This window comes from Barbus barbus (genome assembly GCF_936440315.1).
Source record: "Barbus barbus genome assembly, chromosome: 2".
Lineage (NCBI taxonomy): Eukaryota > Metazoa > Chordata > Actinopteri > Cypriniformes > Cyprinidae > Barbus > Barbus barbus.
Genome location: NC_136730.1, coordinates 3,137,006 through 3,143,137, shown reverse-complemented (window position 1 = coordinate 3,143,137; position 6,132 = coordinate 3,137,006). Strand labels below are relative to the sequence as shown.

Here is a 6,132-nt window from a genome sequence, read left to right as displayed (position 1 = left end):
AAGGAAGAAAATTCTTACCAATTCTTGATTATGGGGATATAGTGTACCAACATGCACCATCTTATCTTCTTTCCTCTTTAGATGCTGTTTATCATGGTGCCTTACGGTTTATCACTGTTTGTAAACATTTAACACATCATTGTACATTATACAGTAGAGTTGCTTGGTCCTCTCTTGCTGTTCGAAGATAAATGCATTGGTACCTAATAATATATAAGGCAATTTAGGGTTTATTACCACAGTATCTCTGTTGTTTGATTCAACAAAAAACTGTTGGTAATTATCCACTTCATTCAGAATTGTATTATAATCTCAATGTACCCTAAGGCTTTTAAATATGTTGCCCCTTCGGACTGGAATTTTCTTCAAATTAAATTAAGGTTAAATCAGCTGCCTGTTAGATATTTTAAAACACTTAAGTAGTTTGGAGAAATATTTGGAGATTTGCAAATGTTTCTAATGGCTGTATTTTTACCGACTTTCTTTTTTGTGTAGTATTTTGTGTATCGTATGTGATTGTTTGTTACATGTATTTGTCAATTTGGGCCGCCTATCTTGGCCAGGACACTCCTGAAAAAGAGATTGTAATCTCAGGGAGTTTTCTTTCCTGGTTAAATAAAGGTTATAATAATAAGAATAATGAAGCACCTTTATTTTTAAGAGTTTAAGTATTAAATGAATCACCAACTTTTGCTCCAAACTCTTATTCTTATACAACAAAAAATATATATTTACCAGAGAATCGAATCTTTAATTTTATAAATTGAAATATTAGATATTCAATATCAATCCAAAACATGTGGGTAGCCCTCTAACTTACAAAAGATGCATGTGAAATGAATTTCAAATGAATAAAATTAATAACTTTATTTGTAACTTCTTTAACTTTACTGGTGAGACGGTATTTATTGGGTAGTTTCCAGACCTCTTTCCATTCAATCTGATCATATAACAAATTCCAATAATGTGGTCCAACATAATTTCTTAATATAAAAAGTTATTACATTTATTATCTATAATTTTCACACCATTTCACACCATTAATACTCAACTGATTAGAATATCAGTGGATAGACTTTGAAGGTATATTGCCAGACAAAAGTTGAATAAGGCCACTAGGAACGGTGTACTACTGCAAACTCTTTAGCAGTTATAGGGATCTTATAATAATTAAGGAATTCACAGTAATAAAAAGATGTCCATTATTCTTGAATAACTGTCTCGCCAAGATTATACCATTATTGTACCAGTTTCTATAAAACAAAACACTTATTTTTAAACGTAATATATTTGTTGTTCCATATCACTAAGTTATGTGGAGAAAAGTTATGTTTAAAAATGAGCATCCATTTAAAAAAAACTGTTTATGAAAAGAAGAAAGCTTTATCTTTAACCTTGTTAATATCAAAATTACACCTCAAAGAAAATAAATAAATAAAAAATGAAAATCTAAATCCCCCAACTTGTCAAAAATTAACTCAGGGATGATATTCCAAATGTTGCCTTTAAATTTCACATAGTCCTTAATCCACTTGTTCACAGTTAGCAGTAATAATGTCTAGTTCATTAAGATCACCATCTTCAATAGTCTTTTTTAAATAATGTGGTCAATTCTTCCAGTTGAAATTGAACAAAAAAGTATCCACCTCTTTTATGACCAATTGTGGAATGTCTAATACAAGAGCCGTATAGATTAAATGTGACAACCATTCAGTTTTGGATAATAATATTCTTTTGTGGGGAAGTCGTGGCCTAATGGTTAGAGAATTGGACTCGTTATCGAAAGGTTGCGGGTTCGAGTCCCCGGCCGGCAGGGATTGTAGGTGGGGGGAGTGAATGTCCAGCGCTCTCTCCACCCTCAATACCACGACTGAGGTGCCCTTGAGCAAGGCACCGAACCCCCAATTGCTCCCCGGGCGCCGCAGCATAAATACTGCCCACTGCTCCGGGTGTGTGTTCACGGTGTGTGTGTGCATTTGTTCACTACTCACTGCTGTGTGTGTGCACTTGGATGGGTTAAACGCAGAGCACCAATTTCGAGTATGGGTCACCATACTTGACAATACGTCACGACTTCTTTTTAGTGACAGATCTCTCATTAACCATGAATGTATTTTTTGTTTAATTTTCTTAATTATTGGTGTAAAATTCAAATAATTTCTCTCCTTTTGATCGTTACACATCTTAATACCTAAACACTCTACCATCTCCTTTACTGGAATACCAAGTATGTTATTATAATTACATATTTTCAAAGGGAATAACACACACACACACACGTTGGTTTTTGTGGTTTATGGGGACTCTCCATAGGCGTAATGGTTTTTATACTGAACAAACTGTGTGTGCTATTGCCCTACACCAACCCTACACCTAAACTTAGCCCTCACAGGAGACTTTGTGCATTTTTAGATTTTCAAAAAAACACCATTTAGTATGTTTTTTAAGCCTTTTGAATTACGGGGACATAGGCAGTGTCCTCGTAAACCACCTTCATATTGTAATACCTCTGTCATACCCATGTCATTATACAAATTTGTGTCCTCATAAACCACATAAACATGCACACACTCACACACACACACACACACACATATATATGTGTGTGTGCTCCTACACTTTACAATAGTAATTGTGTCCTTTTGGTAATTTTGCAGTAATGAAATCACTGCTATTGCTAACATTTGCTAGCAGTCTAATGTTTAACTAAGTATACAAATACAAAACTACAATACAACAAAACTACAATAGTCTATTTACAGATGTAAATAAAGTGTCAGCACTTGAAGTCCTGAACGGGACAGTTTCGCCTCTGCTCCACCTGGTCGCTTCCACTCCATTCTCCAGTCTCACATAACCGATTCATGATGTATTATTTTAATTCATTTTTAAAAAATCAATATTATTGAATGGCAATTTCAGAAATAATCACTTTAGTACATTCGTCAGGCAACAAACACAACAACAACAACAACAACAAAAATACATAGGGCAGCGGGCCAAATTGTAATTCTCCCAGTGCTCCCGATGGCCAGTCCGTCCTGCACGTGATCCATAATCATAACATCATCTGTGACGTGAGTACCCATCAATTTTTACTTATTTATGATTTTCACAACTAGATGGCCTCAATGTACTGTTACAATATTTTTTACAAGACAACTTATTCATTCTAGTAATGTTGATTCATTAAGAAGCTGTTTTAAAGCAACAGTTATTAGACTGAAAATAATGGGTAGGTTATAAACAGAACCTCTTCGTGCATTAGCAAACAAAATATATATAGTTAATGTTTTCCCCGTTTAGTTCTCCTACAGCAAGGCTATTTTAAATAAAGACTGATAATTAACTTTACATTTACTTTGTATTAAAGTATATAAACTTAAATGTACACGTCTTATTTGGGAACATAGAATTGTAATAGTTATGCATAAAACACAATTCTTTTGAAAAACAACGCAGAGCAAAAGCACTTCATGTGAATTTATATAAATGACGTAATTTAGGCAGGTTGATTTGCTATTCTGTCTATTGTTTTAGTAATTTCTTCCATGGCATTCTCTACCTGAACTATTTCTATCCACATCTGATCAAGTGTCATTCTAACTGGCAGAACTCCGAGGAAACTGGCTCCAATCAAACATGACGTTTGAGACTGTATCTGCGCAGCCAGTACACTAATGTCATATATCTGCATGAAGCGCACTAATTCACTGGCAGATGAAAAATATTTATTTAAATACCCAACATCACGCTCTGGGTAACTGAGGTCTCTCAGTATTTCATGAACATGCTGGCTGATCTCATTCATCTTGTCCATCATAGGGCTGATTTTACACTGAAATTTCCTCAGTTCAGCTTCAGTGTCTTGTTTTAACTTGGCCTGCAGGCTCATGATCTTCTTGTTCCAGATTTGATCAGCGATTGCAGCGCCTGAAACCACAACTACTCCTGCTCCTGTGATAAGAGCAGAAATGCACCGATGAACTGGAGCTAAAACTAACCCCAAACCCACCATCAAGCCTCCGGTAACTTCTGCATATGTTGCATTTGTAAATGCTCCAGTAGCACGTCTGAAGTCGTCTTCAAATTTCCCGATGATAAGATTCAATCTCTGCAAGCTATGCTGGACTAGAGAGAAATCTCTCAGATAGAGTGCAACCAATTGTTTTTCGAGATGATTGAAAACTGATCTACAGGAAAAAAAAAAACAAATATTGAATTCTATCGCATCATACAATTTGTATTACATTAATTTCTAATAAAACTAAGCACTGCTGATATGTAGATTAAACTATTTAATTTTAATATTTGTGCAATGTGTGTTTGTTTATGCAACAACTTTGCTTCATATAGTGCAATCACATCTTTGTATTAATATCCAGTAATTCAGATTCAATGAGTAATGCATAAAAACATTGTCTTACAGCATTTTGAGAGGTTGCTCTTTGCTCTTGCCCTGACGTTTGGGTTTTTTCCTGTGTATGTTCCTTGCATTGACCGTAACAGCTGAAACAAGCAAATACAATACTATTTGCATTTTGCAGGAGTAATTTATACAAAAAGCAATACAACATCTGCCTATTGATCATTATAAATTAAGGCTAACATTTGAAATGTTAAAATTGTTTAAGTTGTAATTTTACCAAAAAATCTGTTTCAGCTCTTCAGTGTATTAATTCTTCAGTATATTACAACTTACTATACAATAGCATGACATCTTATGGCATTACAATGCCAGCTTAAATCAGACTGAATTATGCCTGGTCTTTGGCACATCAAAGTATACAGAAATGCAGTGTTAATGTATTCATGCCACCTCTGAGCCGCATTAATCAGTCTGTGTAAAGCCACCTAAATGCCACTCCAGAAGGGCTTCTCTGTCACCTTTGCAGTGTAAATCTGGCGCAAGAGTTAAAAAGCCTCTTTATCTCTTCTAACTATCAACAGTACCCAGCTGACCATATTAACCTTAGAGGACACTATGTTATAAACTAAGTCAGGTTTTTTATTTTTATTATTATTTATTTATTTTTCAGAGCACAGACTAAAGAACACAAACATCAAAGTTCAGTTTTACTGTCAGAGCATAAAAGAAGCTATTCAATGTTTAAAAACAAAACGAAACTATAAGTCCTAATTTCACCTTTCTGCTGTTTTCAATTCTCTTACTTGCCTCCGTTACTCCGTGCTTCCGTAAATTCGTCCATCTGCGATCGTCTTCTGCGGTTAAGGCTAGAAGGGATACAGCTGTAGCTCTACTGGGCATGCGCACATCAATACAGCATATTTCTGGTCACACTGTACACCGATGATTACTATTTTTGCATGTTGGGTAGGTGTAGACGTTAATAAAACAGTCTAATGGGAATAAAGTTTAATGTCATTGTTAGTTTCTGGTCGGAGCTGTATCCCTTCTAGCCACAACCTGCTTTTGCTTGAACCGCTCTTCAAAATAAACGTCTTTATTTTATTTAATTTTTTTTGTCACTTATCAGCATCAAAATAAAAGTCTCTTGAGGAGTAATAACTCAAAGCGGGCCAAAAAAAAAAAAAAAAAAACATTTTAAAACAAGACACATAACTAACATTATGAAAATATAAAACAAAGATTCGTATTATATGAAAATACAATTAACTAAAAAACTAAAAAACATTTAAAATAATAATAAAAAAGGGCTGGTAAATCTGTTAAGTTTACATGGATATTTCCTTTAACCCTAATCACAATGCAGTGCATCTACTTAAAACACCTTTTAAAAATCGCAATACTGAACATTCCTTTAACAATATGGCTTTTTTATAGACCTTTCAAACAACATATTCTTTCTTGCAGGGTTCCTTTTAAGATTAATTGCATTTCTGCTCATTACAGAATCACCTATGCTCTGAATTTACTTGATTTTACTTGATATTTATTTTGAGTGCTGATTTTTTTTTTTTTTAAATCTGTCACATATAGGGATTTTTGTTTCACTGCACAGTTAATGTTGGAGGCAGCACTTGACTTGTTACACAACCTGCAATTCCACCAGGAGTGAAAAGTACTCACAAGTGGGCTCCAGAAATATCGGCACCCTTATTAAATATAAAACCATGGATAATGTGGCAAACTTCTCTATAACAACTTGT

At 34.4% G+C, this 6,132-nt stretch overlaps 1 long non-coding RNA gene across 1 annotated transcript; it reads right to left on the bottom strand.

Annotated features, from left to right (window-relative positions):
• Window positions 1-854: 854 nt before the first annotated feature.
• LOC306884420 lies at window positions 855-5,452 on the bottom strand. Its single transcript, XR_013785440.1, has 4 exons — window positions 5,177-5,452; window positions 4,428-4,509; window positions 2,072-4,193; window positions 855-1,731 (listed from the first exon to the last, which is right to left on the bottom strand). It is a non-coding gene; the product is annotated as an uncharacterized lncRNA (long non-coding RNA).
• Window positions 5,453-6,132: the final 680 nt, after the last annotated feature.